At 42.4% G+C, this 26783-nt stretch overlaps 1 protein-coding gene and 1 long non-coding RNA gene across 3 annotated transcripts in view; one reads left to right on the forward strand and one right to left on the reverse strand.

Annotated features, from left to right (window-relative positions):
• The window catches only part of kcnab1 (potassium voltage-gated channel subfamily A regulatory beta subunit 1), a 205447-nt gene that overhangs the window by 39625 nt on the left and 139039 nt on the right, over positions 1-26783 (forward strand). The gene's annotated exons all lie outside the window — the stretch shown is intronic.
• The window catches only part of LOC134297876 (uncharacterized), a 33925-nt gene continuing 29885 nt past the window's right edge, over positions 22744-26783 (reverse strand). The window contains exon 3 of the long non-coding RNA XR_010004777.1: positions 22744-23453. This is a non-coding gene — a long non-coding RNA (uncharacterized LOC134297876). The remainder of the gene's footprint in view (positions 23454-26783) is intronic.

Here is a 26783-nt window from a genome sequence, read left to right on the forward strand (position 1 = left end):
TATTCGTGGGATTCTTTCTAAACAGATATCTGTATGAAGGAGACTGAAAGGTGTATTTGAAACAGTTGTATTCAGGACTTTGAATTATTCAATGATACTCCAGTCTGTGCTTGGGAGAAAGTTTGCCTCTCAAAGCATCTGCTGGGTAGAAGGGGGGGGGGGAAGAGAAGAAACACCCAGCATCTGCCACACTTAGTTAGATGCTCTTTTGTATTCTAATTACTATTCCGGGGCCTGTGATTGATTTGCTATCTAAGGACAGGGAGGGATTTGCTTTAAGTGAAAGGCAGCATGTGATGCAGAAAAAATAAGTATATTCCAAGAAAAGATCATGTGTTAAATTATTTCCTTCACCAAGGAGGATGAGGCAGAATAATAAAGACCCTGCTAATAGCTCTCTTGTAGCTTATTTATTCTGAGAATATATGTAAGAGGAGTTTTGTCTGATAAATCAGTCAGTTACAATTAATTTTAAGCACTCAATATAAAATTTGTCAGTTCTGCCAGACATTGTGCCTAATGTCTCATTTGATTCATGTCAGAATGGCATTTTATCTTAAAGGGGAGATGGCAAAATGCAGGTTCCATCACAGTATGACCTCGGTATCCACTGGGCCAGTACCTGCAGTTTCATTTATCCAAGCCTAACAAAGTATGTCCTTTATAGGCATCTTTTATGTCCTCAAGTATAACTCTATGGTATTCTTGGACTAGAAGTCATTCATTTCAATAGGTTTCACTATATGTGATTTTACCTATCCATGCAAAGTCCAGGAATGTGTTACTCGTGGATACGGTTGATGTCCTTTACTTTTTCAAGCAAGAGATGTGACATAATGAGCTACCCAACTTAATGCAACAAAGTGGTGGGATATAGTGCATTTTAGACCCAAGAGGTATGGGTTAAAATTTCAGGGCTCAAGTGCAGATTTAAGAAATTCATTCTTTCAGTGCATTCATATGTGTATGTACCTAAAACTAAATCTCAGTCTCTTCCATGGGATTCACTCTTATTGTCAACTTATTGTCAACTCTTTTAAAAGATGAAAACATTTTCCTTCATTAAAATGTGGCTTTTGTTAGTAGGCTTTCTATGGGTAGTAAATTCTATAACGGTCAGAATGTGCCATCACATTTTGTGGCACCTTATAGCTTTCTATAGATATGTCATGAGTATCACATCCCCAATCAGTTTTAGAACTAAAGCTTGTTCTTGTTTTCATTCATCTTTTATTATGAGATTTCAGGGTGACAGGAGAATTAAAACAATAAAATATTTAAAATAATTTGAGATTCAAACAACACACAGGATATAACATATTAAACATGACAACTTAATACATCTTAAAAGCTTCCAACAATTCAATTTTTGACATGAACATTAAAATTAAATTAAGTCCTCAGAACTGTGTCTTTATTTGGCACTAGAAAGAAGCCAACACTGGTGTCAATCACACCTCTAAGGGGAGTATGTACTACTACTGAGATACAACAGCCAAGATGACAGAATGCTAATTATGACAGAAGGTGGGCATGGAAAATGAATTCATTGGGTTCATATTACTTTATAAAATACCCACTTAATCCTTCCTAAGACTAGCAACAGGACCAGGATCCTATTTTTCTGGCAATTAAAACAATTCTCAAGATTTCTGATGTCTTCTAACAAAAAGTAGATATATCCATGTGTACTTTAAAAAAAATAGAACTAGAAATGTGTATATTTGAAAAATGCCTACAACAATACTTTAGGCAATTAGGAAAAGGCTTGGGGTAAAAAAATTATATGTTGGGGGGGAAAAAAAGACAATATTAAAAGTCAATAAAAAGATTCAAGTGGACAAGAATATCAGATTCTGAGAAGAGCAACCAAAATGAATGAAGAGATTTTCACTTCCTTTTTAAGAACATGCTACCAGTGTTGGAAAGTTAAAAAAAGGTATTGAACAGCATGCATAATTAATCTTGTAGCATGGACAACTTCCTTTTTTTGGAACCCAACTCCAAAAATCTCCTGCTTATAGAATAGCGTTATTTGTCATTATGTTATTGCACAACAAAATTACATGCCTTCCCCCACACACATTACAAAACAACACACACATCCCTCCACAATCCCACTATACTCATACTAATGATTGGGATAGGAAGCAGTAAGGTGATCTTTTATTGTGGGAACTATTGAGATGTGCATCATTGGAAGCAGAGACAGAACCAACACTTTTCCATGCACAGAAAAACAGTTTACTTTATTCCAACAACGTAACCAGTTTGAATGCATTCACTTTGTCCCATGTAACTCAGTGGGAGATGCAGAGAACTGAACTCATCCCTGTTTGTAGAAGCCTGACATTTCACCTGCCTAGGGCTGCTCAGGATTGTAGTGTCATAGGTTGGGTAAAGGTTTTCCCCTGACGTTAAGTCCAGTCGTAACCGACTCTGGGCGTTGGTGCTCATCTTCATTTCTAAGCCAAAGAGCCGGCGTTGTCCATAGACACCTCCAAGGTCATGTGGCCGGCATGACTGCATGGAGCGGCGTTACCTTCCCGCCGGAGTGGTACCTATTGATCTACTCACATTTGCATGTTTTCGAACTGTTAGGTTGGCAGGAGCTGGGGCTTACAGCGGGTGCTCATTCCGCTCCCGGGGTTTGAACCTGGCACCTTTTGGTCCACAAGTTCAGCAGCTCGGCGCTTTAACGTACTGTGCCATCAGGGGCCAGGTGGTCATACCACCAAATAAACAAAGACAGATACTGTGAAGTCCCTTTGAATGTATGTGTATAGTACAGAATGTATCACACATCACTTTAAATTTAACAAAGTTTTTGCTAAGAGACATCTGGCTAGCCCCATTTCTTTTGATGGCCTTCCCAAAACAGGCAAAAAACTTTATTATGTATTACAGCATACATTCCAAATATTTTTCACATATTTAACAAAAACATTCATAGAATCATAGAATTATAGAGTTAGAGACCGCAAGGGCCATTCAGTCCAACCCCATGCCGTGCAAGAACACACAATCAAAGCACTCCAGGCTAATCGTCCTCTGTTAAAAAAAACTTCCAGAGAAAGAAACTCCACTACAGTCCAATGCAATGTGTCTCACTGTTATCATCAGGAGGCTTTTCCAAATAGTCTCTTTCCTTACAGTTTAAATCCATTGCTCCATGTCCTAGTCTCTGGAGCAGCAGAAAACAAGCTTGTTCCACCTCCAATATGACATGCTTTCAAATATTTAAACATGGTTTTCATATAACCTCTTAACCTTTTCCCCCCCAAAGTAAACATGCCCAGCTCCCTAAGCTGATCTTCATAGGGCATAGTAGTTTCCCAAACTTTCAATACCAGAAATATTAAAATTAATAAAAATGAAAACATTAAACAGTCTAGTTAAATCAAACACTAATCAAGCATTAATATAGTAAAGAAAACTGTATTATTTTAAAATTAAAATACCTGGGGAAATTATAGGTTTTTGAGCAGGCAGGAAAAAAAACTGTAGTATGCCTGCTAAATAAACCTCTCTGAAGATATTAATTACTTAGGAAACTTAAATTTTATACAGCTCTCAAATGCCCCAGCTTTCAGAGTCCAAAAAAGTAACTTTCCCAAAGTTTGGTACTAGTTGGACTTTGGCTCCTTGCTGTTTTTTAAAAAAAATATATATGCTGAAATTGGTTTTATTTAATGAAATTTTAAAATATTAAATACATAAATATAAATGGTATTGAAATTTTATTATAGTTTCCCAAAAAGTATTACTGCGTATTATGATTTATTTCATTTTATAATGTCTGTGCCTGTTCTTAGATGCCTTGAGCACAATTTGGTTGAAAGGCAGAATAGAACTTAAACAGGAAAGGATGAGAATATTCACTTGGTTATAAAACTAGGTCTCTGTACAAACTGCGCAGCCAGAAAAATCTTTATTGATACCTTGTGAAAAAAATCATGCACAGTTGTGGTGGGCTTATTTGGATCTGCAAGGAAAGTGTGGGTGCCAGAAGGGTTAACTGGGAAATGGAGAATGCAAATAATCAAAGAATCAAAATATTTCATTCTTCTATTCTGTTAACCCATCAACCCATCCTCTTATGTTAGCTAGTCTTAACATAAGCTGCTGCTGTGAATCTAAATCTAATTCTCAGTTCTTGGTAGAGTGGATAACGGGTCATATGAAGAATTTCTTCCCTTGAGGAGGGGACATTACTCGTGTATAATTACTATATGCACTAGTAATTAAACTTCTTACTTCCGTCGCCCAAATAAGATACCGAGGCACACACAGATCGAGCCAGGATTGTCAAAGTGTGGAAAGCAATCAAATGTGGGGGAAGTGGAGAGAAACCTTTGACAGTCTGCAGGCAGTGAAAAGCAAAGGGAAGATTGGGTGATGATCCAGAACCTAGACATTTCTAGGAAGAACATTTCACTAGGGAGCTCCACCCTCCAATGCAATTCTATGGTCAGTTTCCAGCAGAAAGTGACCATAAAAAGACCTGGAAACTCTCAAAGAGGTGTACTCTCGGGGTTTTAAAAAATAGCAATTTCTTTATTTGCAGTTTATTTGCACTTTCATGTATGTTCTGTATCTGCAACTCCAGCCATTCTAGCAGGATATTCTGGTGACTTTCATCCCAAAAATTCAAAAAGGAACTTTTATCTAGCTCTTCAGAAAAGTTTAGAGCCTTATAACCGCTGTTGGCCCAAGGCTACGGAATAAATTTCTTGGTGAACTGAGCATAGCCCTTTCCTTTCAGGAAGCATTCCCATTTTGAAGAGGATTTGACTGCTGCCTTTGGAGGATTTTGTGAACATCTTGCTTCTAGGGTTCACTGCATCGACTTTGCTGTCTGAATTCTATTCTTTTATTTTGTAATCTCCTTCAGGGATTTGAGAAGAGGGTAACAGTGTTTGAAATAAATCTCCAGAGGAAGGATTTATTTACAGTGTTGTCTCTAGGCTTTGGCTATGGCTTTTGTCTCTGTACATATGTCTTTTGTATAGGGTCCTACACCAGTTTGTTTAAGTTAGTACCAGTGAGAGCTGAGTGAATGTGAAGAATCCTTATTGTAAGCCAGCTGGATTTCTGCCTTTCCTACAACTACTTAGTAAATTAAGGATTTAATCACTTTCTGTGTTTGGATTTTTCTTTGCAGTGGGTTGCATCGCAATCAGTATTACAGTATACAGTGGTAGCTTTCTGATCTAGAACTTGTAGCACTTAGAATGAAATATTTAGAGAGCTGAACTGATAATTTGAAAAGCAAAACAAAACTCCTGATCTTTGCAAAGACCAATTTTATGTGACAGCAGATGCATCACTGATAATCCTGCTACTCTAATTCTAATGGATAGTGGCATGATATTTGCTCTTTGAAGGTCATCTCTGAGTGTTTTGTCGTGCCCCCATATACATTCCCTATACTTGGGGATAAATCCTTCCAGTTAGTACAAATTGACTTCTGCCAGTGACTTCCTGTACCAAGGGCTTGTAAAAAGAGATAAGTAACTAAGGTGTTTTCTGCCCACTATTTTTTGTATATCCATATAAAAATAATGACCATAACTTAAACCTGTGACTTTTATCTGCTTCTAGACACACAAACACTTGTCAATTTCACTTTTTTTTTTACTGCATTCAACTTTTAAAATAAATTCTTACGGACTTTCCATTCTAAATATGAAAACATTTGTGGATTTTAAGTTCTTCAAAAACAGACTGCAAAAATGTGTCAGTGGAGCTTCTAATGGTCAAATAGCCAAGGTAGAGGTTTTGGAGCTCTTCCATCCTTTGAGACTGAATGCTCTAGTCCTATTTTTTTCTTTTTAAGCTTTGAATTGTCATAGCCTAGAAAATATAAGCTCTATTTAGAGCAGTGGTTCTCAACCTGTAGGTCCCCAGATGTTTTGGCTTTCAACTCCCAGAAATCCTAACAGCTGGTAAATTGGCTGGGATTTCTGAGAGTTGTCGGCCAAAACACCTGGGGACCCACAGGTTGAGAACCACTGAGTTAGAGTAATGTCTTACATACTGGTGACCTCATCACACTCCCCCCTTGATTCACCATGGATCATGGCAAATCGGGTGGGACTTGGCATGGGGAGCCCACTGTCCCACATTGCCTGCCTTGCTACTCACGCCATCCCACGGAGGGAAGCGTCACAGCCAGGCTTCCCCTGTTGTTTCTTATGCAACACAGGAAGCCTCCTGTGTTGCCGCCGATGCCTCCTCTGATGCTTGGACTTCAGTTGAGGCATGGAGACCCGCAGGATTTGATCTGCATTGTGTAATGGGAGCCAGCGGGCCCATGCTGCAACTGAAAACTAAGTGACTTAGGATGGGCAATTTTGCCCATCTATTCAAGCCCTGGGTCCTTTGGTTCCCACTAATGATAAAACCCTGCTCTTCCCATATAAGACCACCTATATAATATCTAGATATGATTGACTTAGGAAAAGAAGTCTTATTGCTTTATTATTTTAATATTTCATTTTCTTGCATAGTACTTTGCCTCCTACGTCTACTGGGAGCTTTGGAACCGTTTCAGTTGAAAAGAGCAACCCTGTCAGTAGTTTGATATAACGGCACCAAAGGGGAGGGGAGGGAGAATTAATGCAATGCTTTGAGAGAGAACAAATTAGGGGGAATTTGTTTCCAGACCCAAAATATGAAGGGGTCAGTTCAGATATCACTGAAGTTGATGACAAGCCACTTGTAGATCTTACTAGGTTTGGACTGGGCTAATTTTGTGGAATACCAAATGTATATTTCCTATTGCATCGGTGAGCCCAAACATGGATAACAAACTTTTTTTTGTGGGTGGATGTTCTTTCGATCAGAAAAAAATGCCAGTGGACACATGCAGGCTACAGACAAAACGTAAGGGTATTGGAAACCCTTTTAAAATGTTCCCATTGCCACACATTATGTAACTAATGCAGTGGGTGTGTCAAATGTTTTAGGATCACTATGGTAGCAGCTTGCAGTCTGAGTGATGCTGGTGATTTTTATTGTTTCTTAGAAGATTGTGTGCCTCATCCCTGGAAAGCATGATTCTGCAAAAGATCTGAGTTTCTCATATGCCATTACAAAGGGATCCTGAGATAAGCTCCTTGGATCATGCACCACAACCATTAAGGGCATCAACATATCATGTGCAAGCTCTCTCTGTGCAGGTAAATATTGTGTGAGAATGAGCTCACAGGCTCCCTGCTTTGGCAGGTGCATCCAATTATTGGCTTCATAGACAGATTGAGTTGGAGAGTAAATCTGTTATGTGCACAGTTGCTTTCTCTAAGAGCACCACATGTTACCTTGTCAAAAGTTGCATGAAAGTCTGCAGGGGTCTCCAATTTCTCTCTGTGTGAGATGGTAGCAATCTGACAAGCTAGTGAAAATATTTGTAGTACTTCGAGCTCTCTGCATAGTATGGTTCATTAACTGTGTCCCAGAAATGGTCCATATGCTCAAGCGCTGTTCTAACCAAGTGCTGGAAATCTAAAAGAATCTTCATTGAAATGCTTAGTTTGGAAAGAAAAGTCTCTAATCTCCCGCTTTACATATTTTTTGAGGAAAGTACAGTGAATTTGTTCTTATTCAGTCAATCCCATCTCAGTATGTTCTTTTGTTAAACAATTTTCAGTAGCCATATCCATTGAGCTTCTTTTCATAAACTCCTGTTCTTAGCAGGGACTCATCTTACAACTTGATCTAACTCATGGGTTGCTGTGATTAGCAAGTGTGGAGAACAGCTATTTTGAATTTATTGGAGAAAAGGTAAAGCATAAATCAAAGCCATAAACCATAGCCGCATAGAGCTGGAAGGGATCAGAAAAGCCACCTTGATCTTATCTACCTGCCAGTTCAGGAATCCAAAGGTGGTTGTCTTATTTGTGCTTAAAGACCTCTGGTGAAGGAGAGCCTACCACTTTCTAGGGGCATCTGTTCTAATGTTGAACAGCTCTCATCATCAGGGTAAGGGTTGTTCAACATCCTTAACATTTAGTCACTATTTCCTTACATTGGTTCAGGTCCTAACTTTAGGAGCAGAAGAAACTACTTTACTCCATCCTCTGAGCAACAGACAGTCCTTCAGATATTTGAAGATGGCGATCACATAACCTCTCCAGGTGCATCTATAAAAAAGGACAAAGGTTTTCCCCTGACATTAAGTCTAGTTAACCCCCTGACTCTGGGGGCTGGTGCTCATCTCCATTTCTAAGCTGAAGAATCAGCACTGTCCGTAGACACCTCCAAGGACATGTGGCCGGCATGACTGTATGGAGCACTGTTACCTTCCCACTGACCCGGTACCTATTGATCTACTCACATTTGCATGTTTTCGAACTGCTAGGTTGGCAGGAGCTGGTGCTAACAGCAGAAATTCACCCTGGCCCCCAGATTCGAACCACTGACCTTTCGATCAGCAAGTTCAGCAGATCAGCGGGGGCTCCACACCTGGCTGCATCTACATTGTAGAATTAATACAGTTTGGCACCATTTTAACTACCATGGCTCAATGCTATAGAATCCTGGGAGTTGTAGTTTGGTGAGGCTCCAGCACTCTTTGTCACAGAAGGCTAAATATATTGTAAAACTACAGCTCACAAGATACTATAGCATTGAGTCATGGCAGCTAAAGTTGTATTAAACTGCATCATTTTAACTATGTAGATGCACCCTTTGTCATATATTCTACTCTCAGCTGTTTCTCATTAAGTCTGACTTTCAGATCACTTACCAGTTTGGTCACTCTGTTCTGTATATGATCCAGATTGTCAATATCTCTCTAAAACTGCTGTGCCCAGAAATAGGGCACACTGTTCCAGATGAGGTTTGACGAAAGCAGAATAAACCTGTTCTATTATGTTCCTTGATGTGGACACTGGACTTCTATTCTTACAGCCTAGAAATGTTAAGACTCATTATAGGTGAGGTCCAACACCATTATCCTATGAGAAATTGAAGTAGAAAAGAGAATAACAGAGTTAGATCTAATAAGTAGACTGAGGATGTACATGCTTGGACCTTAAACTTTCATCATTAGCAAAAAGGAGTATTATTCTAAGAGAAATGCTGATAAAAACCTAGATAAAAACAAAGAAAATCCAAATAATCAAAAGTGGGTCATCCACCAGTAAAAACAAAATTCAGAATTGAGTAATACTAATAGAATTGGATCACTAAAAGGTAGCAAACAAGAAAGTTTTCAATTTTACCAGACTTCTTCAGACTTATATATACAGTTAGCCTTTCATATAGTCCCAAAAACAAACCTTGAGTTTGCCATTTAATACAAGTGATGACATTTTGTTACATCATTATGCATAACAGGACCTGAGCATCCACAAAATGTGAGATTTTCGGAGGCGGAGTGGTAGTTCCTGAATACTAATGGCCCATTGTCAAGAGTCAGATGCCAATTAGCGAACAAAAATAGAGTTTATTCAGCAGATAAGCCAAAAAGTAATGTTAACACAGAAAAAACCTTGAAACACTTCACTATCAGTGCTTCAAGAGCAGTTCAAACAAAAATATAATTCCGCAACACAAGCAGGTAAAAACAAAGCTAAACAAACTTAGTGCAAACTGCACTTTCTGAGTCCAAGCCCTGCCAGCCGGCTCTGTAGTTTTCAAAGGAACAGTTCCCAAACGAAAACACCAAATTGGTCAGGAAACAAACAAACAAACTAAGAATGCAGTAGACTGCTTCCACAATGTGGATAAAGCCGAAGGCTCCAAAAGGATGGTGAAAAGACGTCGTCCGGGATTCCAAGGTCAGGTCAGGAGATAACAGCGGTGTCCAAAGAGTAAGCCAGGAGTCAAAAGCCAATAGTAGTCATCAATCACAGGGCGAAGGCAGTAGCAAGGTCAAATTCCGGTCCAAGGTCTGAAGAGGGTGCAGTCATCCAAAACAGGTCCACGATAAGACACAGCGAGAGCCAAGCTAGGTGATAACAGCAGATTCAAATCATAGTCCAAGTCCAGTCTTCATGGAAACACAGAGATCCCAATGGCGCCTCAGCAACACCTTGCCACACGCAAAGTGCAGTGGCCAAACATTCCCATTTTATTCCCCTTCCTCCTGGGTGACCAAACACTCACACCCAAACACCAGGTGTCCCAAATCTACTCAGAGTCTGAGCTCCACACAGCTAGAGCTCGTGGATCTGGAGTACCTAGCAATTCGTCGGAGTCCCAATCATCCTGCCCACACTTAGCCCCATGAACACTTAAAGAACCATCCTCCCTTCTCCAAGCATCCCAATTGGGATCAGCTCCTGCAGAAACCCCAGGTTCAGAAGTATCCATAGACCCCAAATCCCCAGACATCTCCGGTGGCTGTGCCCATTCAGTGCCCGCTTCCCCAGCCACCACCTGTTCCTCAGCATCCATCTCCCCATCTGAATCTTCCTCAGAAGATCCCCCATATAGCTCTCTAAGTCGCTTCCTGCGCAACTCCTCCAGTGAACCCTCATCACGAGGGTTTTTTCTTCCTCTTCGAATTCCATCCCCATCAACCATAATCCCCTTGTTTAGCCCTCATAAACAAGGATACAATTAAAAACTTACAATGTTACTAAAAGAATAAAACTAAAACTATTTGCTCATAGGGTTTTGAATAATAGTAATAGTAGTAGTAGTAGTAGTAGTAGTAGTAGTAACAACTTTATATATATTCCACCCTATCTCCTCAGGGAGACTCAGGGTGGATTCCAACATATAAAAAGGCAAACATTCAATGCCTTAATAAAACAAACACGTACTGACAAAATAATCCAGAATAACCCCACATGTAAACATAAAATTAGAACCGAACAATAAATTAAACAAAACATAATTAAATAAAATTATATAGTGGCATAAAACCTAAACATGAAACATCCACGTTGATTTAAAGGAGCCAACCAAAGTTCACAAAGTCATATGGGTTGATTGTGTGGCCAGTGATGACCGCTGGGCCAACATGGACTAACAGAGCCCAAATACACCAATAGTTCTCAACCAGAGGTCCAGTAGTGATCTCTCATTATCTAATCCTCTTCTTCTTTGTATGCTAGTGAGCAAAATGAGTCTTCAGTTATACAGAAGGGAGGGGGTCATCTTTATTTCTTTAGGCAGGGAGTTCCAGAGGTGGGGGCCGATCACGTAGAAGGCTCTCTCGTTCACTTGAGATTGGGGTGGGACTGAGGACCTTTTCTGCTGACTGCAGTGCTTGAGCTGGTTTGTAAGAGATGTGTTTGGTCAAATATCCTGGATCCAATCCATTTAGGGCTTTAAAGGTAATGACCAGCACTTTGTATTCAGCCCAGAAGCAGACCTGCAGCCAGTGGTGCTACTGCAACATGGGATCTCCCCCTGTACGGGGCTCCTGTTTGTAATCTGGCTGCCAATCTCTGAACCAATTGAAGCTTCCAAACTATCTTCAAAGGCAGCCCTATGTAGAGAGTGTTGCAGTAGTCCAAGTGGGATGGGACTACAGCATGGACTACCATGGCCAGATGTATGGTAATTTTTTATCTGTATTTTAATTTGTTAGATTGTTTAATATGTTGTTAGCCATAGCCATTTTTATCATAATTTTTCATTATTATCTCTGGGATAGAGCACTCTGATGATATAAAAGTTTAGATGAATGAATAGAGACCAAGTTCATTGGGTTTGGTGTATCTATTTTCTTCAGCTGAAATCTCAAAAACCATTTAGCTCAATTATTGCAATGCAGGAAATCTACACCTTTGCTTTTTCTGATAGATGCATATCTAGGCTCTGTTGAAAACATTCTGAGAGTTAATAACCTTCTGAGCAGACAATTCCATTGTTGAACTATTAGTACTGTCCAGATGTTCTTCTTAATGCTATTATAACAAAATGAATTGGGTGCTATCATTTACAGTAACAATGAATTTGCTCCATCATTTGCTCCATGTGATGGCCCCTCAAATATTCCATTTCTTCAGATCACCTAGTTATTTCAAACTTTCTTCACAATATTTGATCTCCAGATAAACAGTAATATAGAAGAATCAGAAGCAAATTGTGAGCAAGACATTTTTGTCTTATGCCCTTTAATATTTCAGATCTGTGACCCTTCTTTCCAGGACCATCGTGCATATCTCATTTAGACAATGTACCTCTTCTCAAGCTCCTTGGAGGGTTTATTGACGCTTAGATTCCCATTTCTCTTCTGTGCTTATCTCTTCGGAATGTTTTGATAAAGGATTGAAAATGGCCAGCAATATTAGAAATGAATGACCTATCCACTCTCCAGCTTTAAAGTAGTACAATTTGAACTGTTAGTGTTGTTTATTTCAACCTGACATGTCCACAAACTTGCAACACTGAATATGTCTTGGATTCAAAGTATGCTCTGCATATGCTATATGTTTGGTTGGCTTTAGTAAAAGTAAAGTTTTTCCCCTAACATTAAGTCTAGTCATGTCCAACTCTGGGGGTTGGTGCTCATCTCCATTTCTGGAGGCATGACTGCATGAAGCGCCGTTGTCCTCCTTCCAAAGCAATACCTATTGATCTACTCATATTTGCATGTTTTCAAACTGCTAGGTTGGCAGAAGCTGGGGCTAACAGTGGGAGCTCATCCCACTCCCCTGATTCAAACTGCCAACCTTTCAGTCAGGAATTTCAGCAGCTCAGTGGTTTAACCTGCTGCACTATCAGGGGCTCCTTGGTTGGCTTATTAGAGTTCAGTTTTGTTCTTTCTTGCATATATGTTGATGAGCTGAGTATTGACAAGTCCTTTTGTCATATTGCATCCAAAGCAAACAGAAACAAAATCTGAGGTTGCAAGCTTTGTTTTTGTATAAAGCCAGCTGGTTTCATCAGAAAGTTTATTAAAAGAAACATACTGTGATGACTCATGGGCCTTGTAGTCCTGCTCATGACATGGCGATACCTGATGAAGAAGAAAACTTGGGTTTTTTACCTTCCCAGTCAGAACTGGAATCTTCCCAGCCAGATTCTTCCCAGCCAGATCTGGGAACCTTGCACCTGCAAGAGAGTTGTGTTCCAGAAGTATGTCAAACAAACCCTGAGCCTACATCTCCTGTGTTTTCTCGCCATGAGTTTTGTAAACAACAGAGAGGTTTGGAAGCGGCCTCGCGCAGGAGTGCTAGAATAGCTGCTAAGAATTTAGCCAATTAAGCCTGCTTTCCATGAGAATCTTTAAGGAGTCAAACATCTGGTCTCAGAGATTAGCTTTCGTTTCTGGTTCCCAGAGAACTGCTCTCGGCGGGAAAGTTAGACTCTATATAGGTGTTTTACCCGCGAAGTAACTTCGCGGAGTCAATTCGTCAGCCTCCGGAGCGAGTTGTGTCTGGACAACGCGCTCCGTTTCAAGCCTCGTTCCTGTTCAAGCCTTGTCCTTGTTCTCAAGCCTTCGCTCCTGCTTCCCAGCCTTGTTTACCTTCGGACCTTGCCTCGCCTTCCAGGACTAAACCTTGCCTTGTTTCACGGATTTTACCAAGTAATTCCACGGATCTTGTTCCTGCTCCTCGTTACCTTGTTGTCTTGAATCAAGCCTTGTGTTCCAAGTATCAAGTTATTTCCTAGCCTTGCTCAAGTTCATGGACTAAAGGACCTTGTCATCTCCCCTCACTTGCTTGGCAAGTGAGTGTTTCGGTTATTGGATTACAACTTTGGACCTTAATATTTCATATTGGACATTGTTTTCTTGGACTAATTTTGACCTTTCCTGAAAGGTCTACTCCTGGACTATTTCATACACTTGCTTTTATTAACTTTATATATTTCTTCAATAAAGATATTAGATAGATTCTGGCCTCTGTGTATGGTTATTGGTGCCTTGCAGCCTGGGTCCTGACAGTTTGACTCCGCCACCATAAGCACCAATTAACCAAGGCCAGAATGTCTACCGGAGCCGTGCCGGGTGGACAGCCACTCAGCTACACCATCAGCAAGGACGAAGTGGACCGCATCCGTGACAGACTCAACGCGCAGGATGGAGAAATAAAAGGGTTGAGGGAGCGCGGAATCCGCCTCCCGGCCATGGCGTTGCCAACCAAGTTTTCTGGAGAAGCCTCCAAGGTCCAAGTATTCCGCCGCCAGTGCCAGGCTTACCTAGAGGCCCGTGCCGCCGAGTTTCCCCAAGAAGACATCAAGGTGGCGTGGGTTTACAGTCTTCTAGACGGGCCAGCGGCCAACTGGGCGACGGCACTGTTCGACCAAGCCTCTCCACACCTAAGATCAGCGCAACACTTCTTGGACCACCTTAAGGAGACCTGGGGAATCGAGGACAATTTGGAGGCAGCCGGTCACAAACTTCGCCGCCTCTTTCAAGGAGACAGACCCATGTCTCAGTACATAGCCGAGTTCCGAGTGCTGGCCCACAACACCGGCTGGAACGATGTAGCCCTCAGAGGACAATTTCGGGAGGGTCTCAACATTGAAATGCTGGAGGAAATCTCCAAGGTGGATCCTCCCCACACTCTTGAAGCACTCATTGATCAATGTTTACGGGCTGAAGTCATGATTGCCAACAGGAAACAGTGGGTACGAGGCCAGAGCGGTAGAGCTGGGGCAAAACCCCCCGCTCCCGCCAGCGTTCAGCCGCGTCCAGTGTGGAGACCCCCACCACCATCCCCATACCCCAGAGGGAGCGAGGAGGTGCCGATGCAGTTGGGCAATGTGCGTCCCAGATTAGATGCCGCCGAGAAGGCCCGCCGCCAACGCCTAAACCTCTGTTGGTATTGCGGGAATGGGGGCCACTTCGCCAGAGAGTGCCCAGCCAAAGGGAAGCCCGCCGCCCGTCTTGCGGCGGCGTCCTCCACGGAGACGAAGGCGTCTGAGGCGGCTGGCACACAGCCGGCGGGGGAAGCCAACGACCGGGCGTAGAGAGGCTCGCCAACCCGGTCAAAAAACCCATTCAAGAGCCGCCAACCGGGGTCCTGTTCCTTCTAGTGGTCACCTTATGGTCAGCAAAAAAGGGACCCGTCATGATCCACGCCATGATAGACTCAGGAGCCACCAACAATTTCATTGATAGAGAGTATGCCGACTCTCTGGGATTACAATATCACGACTTCAAGAATGCCCGTGTGGTGCAAGCCATCGATGGCCGCCCTCTCAAGACGGGCCCCGTAAGCCAGTGGTCGGAACCCACCAGGATGTGGATAAGGGAACATATGGAAGAGATTTCCTTCTTTGTTACTGAGGTTCCCCATTTCCCTGTGATTTTGGGGATTCCATGGCTGACACTTCACGACCCAAGCATCTCCTGGTCCAACAGAGAACTGCAGTTTGCTTCAAAGTACTGCCAAAACCATTGCCTCGTAGCCAAGGTCTGCCATGCCACAGACACCGAGCCCATTATCACCTTGCCAAAGAAGTACTCCGAGTATTGGGATGTATTCAATGAAAAAGAAGCCGAAAAATTACCCCCACATAGACCTTATGACTGTGCCATTGACTTGGTGGAGGGGGCCCCGATCCCGCGAGGGCATCTCTACTCCCTGACTGAACCGGAGCAAGAAGCTCTCAGGGAATTCATAGAGACAAACCTTCGCAAGGGATTCATCAGACCCTCTCAATCCCCAGCCGCCTCCCCAGTGATGTTTGTGAAGAAGAAGTCAGGGGACTTACGCTTGGTGGTGGACTACAGAGCATTGAACAATATCACTAAGCGGAACAGCTATCCCCTGCCCTTAATCTCGGATCTACTAGACCGACTTCGAGGAGCCAAGGTCTACACCAAGCTGGACCTACGGGGGGCTTATAACCTAGTTCGCATCAAAGAAGGGGACGAGTGGAAGACCGCCTTCCAGACTAAATTCGGATTATTCGAGTCCCGAGTTATGAATTATGGTTTATGCGGAGCTCCCGCAACGTTCCAGCATTTTGTCAATGACATTTTTCAGGACTATCTAGATCGGTTCTTGATCATCTACCTGGACGATTTTTTGGTGTTTTCTAGATCACAATCAGAACATGAGAACCACGTTAAAATGGTGTTACAACGATTGCGGGATCATGGGCTTTATGCCAAGCTGGAAAAATGCGCTTTTGATCTACAAGAGGTAGATTTCCTGGGGTACCGCATCTCGCCTCTAGGGCTCTCCATGGACCCGGCAAAAGTTTCAGCAGTATTGGAATGGCGAGCGCCAACCAACAAGAAAGAGGTGCAGCGATTCTTGGGGTTCGCGAACTATTACCGCAAGTTCATTCCAGATTTTGCCCGCTGGTCTGACCCAATCACCAGCTGCATCCGTGGGAAACAGCCCTTCCGCTGGACTGATCAAGCAGAGAAAGGGTTCCAGCAACTAAAGAAATTATTCACGTCCCAGCCAATCCTTCAGCATCCAGATCCTGGAACCCTTTTTGTTGTGCAAGCGGACGCCTCTGATGTGGCAATTGGAGCTGTACTCCTACAACCGGTGGGGGATCACCTTCATCCTTGTGCCTTTTATTCTCGTCAACTAACCGCACCAGAGAGAAACTATACCATTTGGGAAAAAGAACTATTAGCCATAAAGGCAGCTTTTGAAACTTGGAGACATTGGCTAGAAGGGGCCAAATTTCCCATTGAAGTCCATACTGATCATCGGAATCTAGAACATCTAAGAACTGCCCGCAAGCTAAATCAGAGGCAACAACGTTGGGCTTTATTCTTTGAACGTTTTAACTTCCAGATTCATTATGTAACCCCAGCCCAAACCAAGCAAGCAGACGCCCTGTCACGTAAACCGGAATACGCTGCAGGACGCAAAGAGACTTTTGAATCCCAACTACTACAACCCGAGAACTTTGCCACGCTCACAGTGGGGAACACCAAATCCACTCTCATTGATTCAACTCCCTCTACTCCAGGGCCCCTCTGTGCTCAAGAAATCAGGGCTAGTCAGCAAGCAGATGCCTGGGCGCAGGACCAACTTCGCCAAGGATTGCATTTTCCCTTTTCGCTTAAGGATGGACTGCTTTGCTATAGAAATCATGTTTATATCCCCCCAGGACCGGGCAGGGAAAAAACACTTCGTCTGTGTCATGACTGCAAGCCAGCAGGGCATTTCGGACTATTTAAAACCATGCATTTGATCCTAAGAGATTTCTGGTTGCCCAAGATCCGCAAGGATGTGGAAAAATATGTCAACACCTGCCCAGTATGCCAGCGCTCCAAAACAAGAAGGGAGAAGCCCTCAGGGCTTTTACACCCCCTTCCTACCCCATCTCGCCCATGGGAAATAATTTCTGCGGATTTTATCACTGACTTACCACCTTCCTGTGAATTTACCACGATCCTAGTGGTGGTGGACCTTTTCACCAAGTTAGCCCATTTCATTCCCTGTGAAGGCCTTCCCACGGCCAAAGAGACTGCAGATCTATTCCTCCAACATGTTTTCAGATTACATGGATTGCCCAAGAGTTTGGTCACAGACCGTGGATCCCAATTCACCTCTCGTTTCTGGAAGGCACTACAAAAACTATTGGGCATAGACTCTCGTTTATCTTCAGCTCATCATCCCCAAACAGATGGGCAAACGGAGCGCACCAATGCCACTTTGGAACAGTACCTTCGCTGTTATGTAAACTACCAACAGGACAATTGGGCTTCTCTGTTACCACTGTCGGAGTTTGCCTACAACAATGGAGTCCAGGCTTCTACAAAAGAAACGCCGTTCTTTGCAAACTACGGCTTCCATCCACGTTTCTTTCCCCCTGTCATTGAAACTTCAGAAGTTCCCGCAGCAGAGGATTGGCTGCAGGAACTCACAGCGGTGCAACAACTTTTGCTCCAACAACTGGACCAAGCCAAGGAGGACTATAAACGTCACGCGGACAAACATCGCCAGCCGGGCCCCGAAATCAAGGTAGGAGATCGGGTTTTTCTGTCCACTCGCTTTTTGCCCTCCCATCGCCCTTGCCGGAAGTTAGATGCCCGTTTCATTGGCCCCTATCCAGTGGTGGCGCAACTTAACCCCGTGACTTTCAAACTCCAACTTCCACGTTCAATGCGCATTCATCCAGTGTTCCACCGCTCCCTGCTCCTTCCGGCGGATGGTGTGCACCCTGATGCTGACCGGCCGGCCCCCGTCCCTGTTTTGGTGGATGGGGAGGAAGAATTCGAGGTTCAGGACATTTTGGATTCTCGCTTTCACCGCCGCCGCCTGCAATATCTCATTGACTGGGTGGGTTTTGGCCCTGAGGAACGCTCTTGGGAAGACGCCTCCACAGTCCATGCTCCTGATCTAACCCGTCGCTTTCATCAGACCTATCCCGCCAAGCCACGACCTCGCGCCCCGGGGAGAGAGTCCCAGTTTGGGAGGGGGCTTGAGGAGGGGGATAGTGTGATGACTCATGGGCCTTGTAGTCCTGCTCATGACATGGCGATACCTGATGAAGAAGAAAACTTGGGTTTTTTACCTTCCCAGTCAGAACTGGAATCTTCCCAGCCAGATTCTTCCCAGCCAGATCTGGGAACCTTGCACCTGCAAGAGAGTTGTGTTCCAGAAGTATGTCAAACAAACCCTGAGCCTACATCTCCTGTGTTTTCTCGCCATGAGTTTTGTAAACAACAGAGAGGTTTGGAAGCGGCCTCGCGCAGGAGTGCTAGAATAGCTGCTAAGAATTTAGCCAATTAAGCCTGCTTTCCATGAGAATCTTTAAGGAGTCAAACATCTGGTCTCAGAGATTAGCTTTCGTTTCTGGTTCCCAGAGAACTGCTCTCGGCGGGAAAGTTAGACTCTATATAGGTGTTTTACCCGCGAAGTAACTTCGCGGAGTCAATTCGTCAGCCTCCGGAGCGAGTTGTGTCTGGACAACGCGCTCCGTTTCAAGCCTCGTTCCTGTTCAAGCCTTGTCCTTGTTCTCAAGCCTTCGCTCCTGCTTCCCAGCCTTGTTTACCTTCGGACCTTGCCTCGCCTTCCAGGACTAAACCTTGCCTTGTTTCACGGATTTTACCAAGTAATTCCACGGATCTTGTTCCTGCTCCTCGTTACCTTGTTGTCTTGAATCAAGCCTTGTGTTCCAAGTATCAAGTTATTTCCTAGCCTTGCTCAAGTTCATGGACTAAAGGACCTTGTCATCTCCCCTCACTTGCTTGGCAAGTGAGTGTTTCGGTTATTGGATTACAACTTTGGACCTTAATATTTCATATTGGACATTGTTTTCTTGGACTAATTTTGACCTTTCCTGAAAGGTCTACTCCTGGACTATTTCATACACTTGCTTTTATTAACTTTATATATTCCTTCAATAAAGATATTAGATAGATTCTGGCCTCTGTGTATGGTTATTGGTGCCTTGCAGCCTGGGTCCTGACACATACCTTCTAAAAGTCTGGAATGCTATTATTGTCATAGGATGACTGGAGAGAATTATTGTGCTTTAGCCTAAAATACATAGTATTGTTTCACACTTTCTTGTTTCCTTGAAGCAGCTTCTTAACAGTATCACTCTGCTGGTGTTTTGGAGACTTTTGGCTCTGACGTAAGATTCTGAAATATCTGTTTTATTTTAAAATATATTCGCGGAGAATGAAGGAAGCATGTGGGAATACAGACAGATGGTTCTAGTTTTTCAAGAAACATCAGCTGCTCTAAAGTAAATGCATGATCTTAAGGAAGACAGAATCGGAGCTTGGAAAAATTAAATTAGCAGTGGCACAGAGGTCATGTTTGCATGTGGAAAATGCCAGATTTAATCCCAAATTAATTTCTGATGACTGATGAGAAAGACCAAGATATTTTTCTCCCTAAGGTGGATTCTCACTCCATCACCAGCCAAAGGAGACATCACATATACCACTTCTTGTCCTTGGCAGTAGCCATGGAATACACAGCATACTATGCTCCTCTAGATCTAGTTCAATTGAGACTTCTAGCATTTACTGGTTAGGGGTTGATGGGAGTTGCATTATGACTCACTTTTGTTCATTGACCCTGAGATAGATAGATAGATAGATAGATAGATAGATAGATAGATAGACAGACAGACAGACAGACAGACAGACAGACAGACAATCTGCTTCCTTTTTATGACACACAAAGGCAGAGGTGTGCTGCCTAAGACAGCCATCTTCCACTGCCTGATGATAGGGATGTTGTTAGATTTTACTGTTTCTGAAATCTTGCCATTAAGTATAAAAAGCGTGGGAAGAAAACCAACTATAATCTATAGCTACCAGCTATTGTAAAGCCTCAAATTGAAGGATCAAACTTTTCTGATTGGCCTGTTCATTGCTGGGTCAACATCTCATTTTTGGGCCAGATAGAAGAGTGGGATTTTCTGGGGTGGAAATGAATCAACAGAGTAAAGAGCATAGCGAGCTTAAGCTCCAAAAACATTCATTTTCTTCACCTCCTGAAGAAGAGCTTGAAAACATTTCCTCTCTGTGAACTTTATTCCAAGAACCAGCTGCTCAGCATAACCATGACCATGCTAGCTGGGGATTATGGGTGTCAAATGAAAAAAAGTAATATGTTCATGATGAAGTGGTGACTTTTCACAATCACTTGACCAACAGAGGAGAAGGAAGAGAAAACTCACTCCAAGTGCCACCTTAAAGCAGTGACTTCCATTTTTTTTTCTCACTACTTCTCTTCTCAGAGAGGATCGGAGACCTGGAGTAACCAAGAGGAAACATAAATCTTAGAATCATAGAGTTGGAAGAGACCTCATGGGCCATCCAGTCCAACCCCCTGCCAAGAAGCAGGAAAATCGCATTCTTGAGGTGGCCCAAGGGTCTTACATTGGTAGCTTTCAATACTCCCTCTTCCCCCTGTTTCTCAACAGAAAGATAAGATGAAGACACTTTCTCTAACACTTCTTTCCCTCACCTTTGCACAGATAGTACTTTCACAAAAGCTAGAGAACAGATACCTTTCAACTGCCTAATTTGGCAGGGAGAGTCCCAGCTACTCCTCTGTTATCTAACTTGTTCAGCTACTTTTAAAATTTCCCGGTTTCTCTCTCTTCCTCTGACTCCCCCCAAACGATGAGTAGATTCCACAAGCCAAGTTTCCTCACCCTAACAGAATCAATATTTAACTAGATGGATCAGTAATTTGATTCTATGTGCCAGTTCTCCACAGTCCTGTTAGAACAATGGTTCTTAACCTGTGGCTCCCCAGATGTTTTGGCCTTCAACTCCCAGAAATACCAACAGCTGGTAAACTGGCTGGGATTTCTGGGAGTTATACCAAAACACCCGGGGACCCACAGGTTGAGAACCACTGTGTTAGAAGTTCCCTTCATGTTAGAAGATTTCTTTCATGGGCTTGAATTGAGTCTTGGTCTCTTTGAAGCCTTCTGTAATCTTACATCATTACATATTATTGTAGGCTATACACATGAGGCCAATTCAATATCTGATGGATGGGCCCTATTGATTGAGAGTCCTGGCCAATCAAGGAAAGTGGTGCCTCAGCATATGAAAATAAGATGCTTTGCTCTTGCCTTCTAGATGAGATGCAAACAAGAGATCTTCTTGCCCAGTTGCAATATTGAGTGCTCCCCTGGGTACTTATTTTGTGTCAGCAAAGGTGTAGAAGTAGTCAGCTTGGCCAGCTTCCAACCTTGATAATTAGATTCTTTTGCCTGGTTGTATTATACTGATGCTTTAAGTGACTACTGGCACCTTTCTTCATTCCTTGCCCTTAACTGTTAAGACAACTCTACTGTGATTCTTCGAACAGATGCTTTATTCTGTCTCAGAATGAGCATCATCTTGCTAATGGCTGGAAATAGTTTATCTGTGAAATTTCATGAAATATTTTGCCTTTGTTGGCTTTGCAAATACCCCAGTGTTACTGTTTTAAACAAAAAGATGGCCTTAGAAATTGAGTTGGAAGGGACAGAGAGAAGTCAAGACTGTGAGAAAGTATACTAAAACATTCATTGGAATACTCAGTACAATATAATGTTATTAACAAAATGTGGAATAATTTTATGTAATAAATCTAATTCTCAAGATTGACTCTGAGACTCAAGAGAGATTCTGGCATGTGAAAAGCCACAGAAATATATGGATTTTAATGGAAACTACAGTTTTGTTCAGTTGCCAATACTGGAATGTATGAACCAGGTATTTCTATAAGGAAGTAACAGATTTCCATCTGTGCTCAAGACTAAATCCCACTGAGGGCCCTTCCAGACAGGCCCTTTATCCCAGGATCTGATCCCAGGTGTTCTGTTTATCCCAGATTATCTGGCAGTGTGACTTCATATAATCCAGTTTAAAGCAGAAAACCTGGGATCAGAGCCTGGGATAAAGGGCCTGTCTGGAATGGTTTTTCTCACTGGTAAGTATCGGATTACATATCCTCTGTCTTAGGGAAATATTGTAATAAATCACATCTTTACTTGTCATGAATACTATTTAAACCTTAAAATGTTATTCAATCTGTTTTCATTGGGACAGAGTGCATCAGGCACTTTCAGAAAAAGAAGTAGACACACAGAATGCAGTACTGGTTTTATATGTAATAGCTAAATTGATTACACAAAGTATAACAAGTGAAGTTGTTCATACAGTAAAAATGTGCAATTTCACAATGTGAATTACCATTGTGCATTGCAGATTGCACATAATTATTATGCATTGTGAAATGCATAGCAGCACTCAAAAACTGCACAAAGTGTCATGTTTCTATAATGTATCTCTGCATGGAGGCATAGGATGTTGGATTGCAATCTTTGTATAAAAATGATTAGAAATCATGACACATGAGAATCTTTTTTCCTTTTATTTTTAATTTGCTTTTTTCTAAATGCAACTTTCTAATAATCATTACCGGTTTGAGTTAAACAAATCTGAGAACCTAAAGTATAATACACATGACGAGGAGCATATAATAGGCAGGACCCCATGGTGGCACATGCACTTTTATATGATTTTTCAAAATGTGCATAAATTAGTGTCATGTAATGAGAGGCTTACTGGACATTTCTGAAAGATTCTTAAGAAATATAAGTCTGGTAATTTTATTAATGGGTGGTGAATGCAGAAGGAAGATATAAAACTATTATTGGTTTCTTTGTTCCTTTGCCCATCTTGGCATACACTTGACTCTGTGCTGAACATGTAATGACGTTTTGGCCTCGCCTGACCTTTCATTGTGATCTGTGTCTTGTTGGGGTCCCAGGTCGTGGGGAGGTCATAGAACCCAATTTCTTCCCCTTGCACAGTATTTCTCCTGGAGCCTAATTTAAACACTACAGAGTTGTTGTGGCAGACATTTTTTGTGAGCACGTGTTGACTCCATCAGGTGTCTGAATTGTTGCAGATTGATGCACAGATGCGTTCTCAGATATGAACTATTTACTGAAGGTTTTCTTCTGAGCTGAATATAGGCGTCCCTGTGGTGCTTGTCATTTCACTGAATCGAGTATTTGCGACTGACAACCCAGCTGGGTTCATGGTGAAGCATGCTGAAAGGTGTCTCTTTGTGCTTGTGCCTTCCTAAGATGAAGATCTTGGGAAAGGAGGCAAAGGAGAAGTATGTACGTGCATTTATTTAACTTCAAGAGGCAAATCAAGGCATTATTCATCCATCTGCAACTCCCACACTTTCCAAACTGCAGCCCAGCCCTTGCTGCCATTCAGCCTCGCATACGTGACGCATCTCATGGTACTCTAGCCGCATTTAGAATATCCTGAGCCAAAAGATTTCCAGTGGATTAGGCTTTGGCAATACCTCTGCCAAACTAGCTTAATGATATAGTCCCAGGATGGGATGATCTTCAAAGCAAAATCAGTTTGTCTATTTCCTGTTAAGTGATACAGTTAATATTAAACCCTTTCTACAGCTAGAATTCATTTTCATATTTGTCACAACATCCAGAACTTCAGAAATTGGGTGGCAATAGTAGAAGCATTATGTAGATTATTTTTGACTGCTGCAACACTTGGAAAGCATTTTCACTATATAGCAGACATGGGCAAACTAAGGCCCGGGGGCCGGATGCCACCACGTGTCTCGCCCTCCTCCTGCCATTAGGACAGTGTCCGCGGGCCTGTACTTATGTCAGGAGGATGGCTCGAGGAAGGCACACAGTGGTTGAGACCCCTCTGGATGTTGCCTGCTTCACCCTCCTCCTGGCATAATGCTAAGAAGACAGCCTGAAGATCGAAGGAGGACTATTGGGAAGGAAGATCAGGGCAATCGCCACATGTCTCGTTTTCCTCCCAGCATAAGGATGGGGTGAACACCACTGTCCTTATGCCAGGAGGACAACCTGAGGATGACCTAGGCCTTGCTCCGTCCCCTCCTGGCACCTCCCTCTCCCAGACCATCTCCCTCTGGGTCTGGCCCTCCCGGCCGGCCCTACAATGTGGCCACAAGGCAAAAATGTTTGCCCATGCCTGCTATATAGTATTGCAGGGGAGCTGCTGAACATATATAATGCTGTAGCTTTGTTGACATTTTCCTTATCTGTAAAGTACAAAGGAAACAATTGATGTCATTTATGGGAACCCTGAGAGGGCTTATGAGTATGTGACTTGCACAAGGTCACCCATTACACATCCATTATGTTGCATAAAATGTATTTAAACAAACAAGGTGGGAGCAAAAACATTTTTCAGCTCTGGCTTCACTAATCCTAGCATGCTGGCTAAATATGGATCTTTTGCTCTTAGTAGCTGAGTTGGGAGTCTAGTTTTTGTGTAGGCAGAGTATTCAAATTAGGATAGGTAGGAGATAAAGCATGATGATTCAAACTATAACATAGTGATCCCTGTAGAATATAGTAAACAATATGCACCAGATAGTCCCATTCAGGCATGACCAATGTTCTGTAGCTGGTAGGTCTTTGATTCAAACACTCCTATTAGTTTTAGGAAAGTTTGTTTATAGCTGTTTTACCTTTTGCTGCTACCACATTTTATGCATTTATATATATTGATACATATGAACTGGGTTTATGAAAAAGATGTTTACAGTAAGTGATTATTTTTAACTACAACTATATTTTGTATTAAAAGACCAATAAATGTATGCTGAAACACAGCATAGAAATGTTATAGGCAGTCATTTTGGTGTCATCCCTTTTGATGGTGTTATCCAGTGCAGTTTCTATGTCCTGCACTTCACTAAGCCACTAGTTATATATTTTGTATTTGATTTGCCTTGGTGTTCTAATTCATTATTGTAGGCTGTTTTGTGGGTGGAAACCCTAAAAAGAATAGTATTATGGTACATTAAAAAATAAACAAGAGGTATGCCTCCACTTCTTAGCTTCAGTTTCATCCCTGCATGCGATGTGGAGTCATGATAATAGCCTTCCTTACAGGTTTATTGAAAGAGTTACTGAGCTAATGTGAATAAAGTGCTTTGATCACTTTGGAAACATGCGCTGTATGCATCCCAGAGGTGGGAGCGCAGGCCATTGAAATGGATCAAGAAACCTGCAGAGAGAAAAAGGTTTCACACCCTGTGGGTTTTATGATTTTATGATAAATTGCCCACATGTTTCCAGGATTTTCTCGCATCTATTATTGATAGTTGCAGGGGAGAAGGTACATTGTGCTCTGTGCTTGGCTTTAGAAAAAGCCCCGAGGAGGAGTGGTCTGAATGACTGCACAGCACCATAGCTTTTTTGTAGAGCTCATATGGACATCTTCTCAGTCCACTTCAGGAATCACAGTGCTCTCAGTGTGGGAATGTGAAGTTTTTCTATGACTTCATTGCTTCTGTCCTTTCTTGAGTCACCAGCTGCTTCTGGGTTTTCCTTCACTAGACATTTGGACTGCTCTCCCTTATCTGTTTACCTAGTGTGACATTAATACCTCATCCAGCAAAAATTGTGTAAGGGGAGTTAGGAACACAGGACTCCAGTGAAAATGGAAAAAAACCACAAATTAAAAATAAACTTTTTTCAACCAGAGAGAACACCTCTGTAGGAATCTCTAAGTCCTCCAAGGTGACTCTATGATCAAACCCCGCCAGATCATGCTGGAGGACTACATTTTCCCAGGGAAGTGCTCTCTCTATGAATCCCTAGGTTCTCCAGCTTAAAAAAGGACATTAACCACAGATTTGTCCTAGGAATTCTTAAAGAGAGCATATTCATCAAATCTGTGAGTAGTCAAATTTACAAAAGATAAGCCCACAAAGATAGAGGACTAAGTGCAGTTAAAAAAAGCTAGTTGTTTATAATGAAGTTCTTTTTCCTATTAAAATGAACTTGTGACTTCAGAAAATACGGCCACACTCTTTTTGCAGTGCAGCATTAGCAATATAATGCTTTTGTTTGGATAGATTTAGGGTGCACCCATGATTTTACAGAGCCAATATGGTACAAGTAGTCTGAGTACGGGGCTATGACTGTGGGTTCAGATCCTCACTCAGCCATGGAAGCTCACTGGGTGACCCTGAACAGCTCACATGCCCTCAATCCAAGAATAAGGCAATGGCAAACCTCCTCTGAATAAATCTGACCAAACAAATCCTAGGACTCACCGTAAGTCTTAAAATACATAAGAATAACAACATGATCTTATCTATGTACGCAAGTACACAGTGAGAATTGCTGCTGAAATACTGGAATGTGTTTCTAAACAAATGATTCTAAACATACTCATAACTGTACCCATTTGAATCACGGTCCAATGTGAGACTAGAACAGGAGCAAGCAATTGTGCCTGCAAAGCAGGTTTTTGTGTTACTTTGGTTCATCATCATCAGAACTGCAGCTGCTACTGTGTCCAATTCTGGGCACCGCAATTGAAAGGAGATGTTGACAAGCTGGAAGGTATCCAGAGGGGAGCGACTAAAATGAGCAAGGTTCTGGAGAACAAGCCC

This window comes from Anolis carolinensis, chromosome 3 (assembly GCF_035594765.1).
Source record: "Anolis carolinensis isolate JA03-04 chromosome 3, rAnoCar3.1.pri, whole genome shotgun sequence".
Lineage (NCBI taxonomy): Eukaryota > Metazoa > Chordata > Lepidosauria > Squamata > Dactyloidae > Anolis > Anolis carolinensis.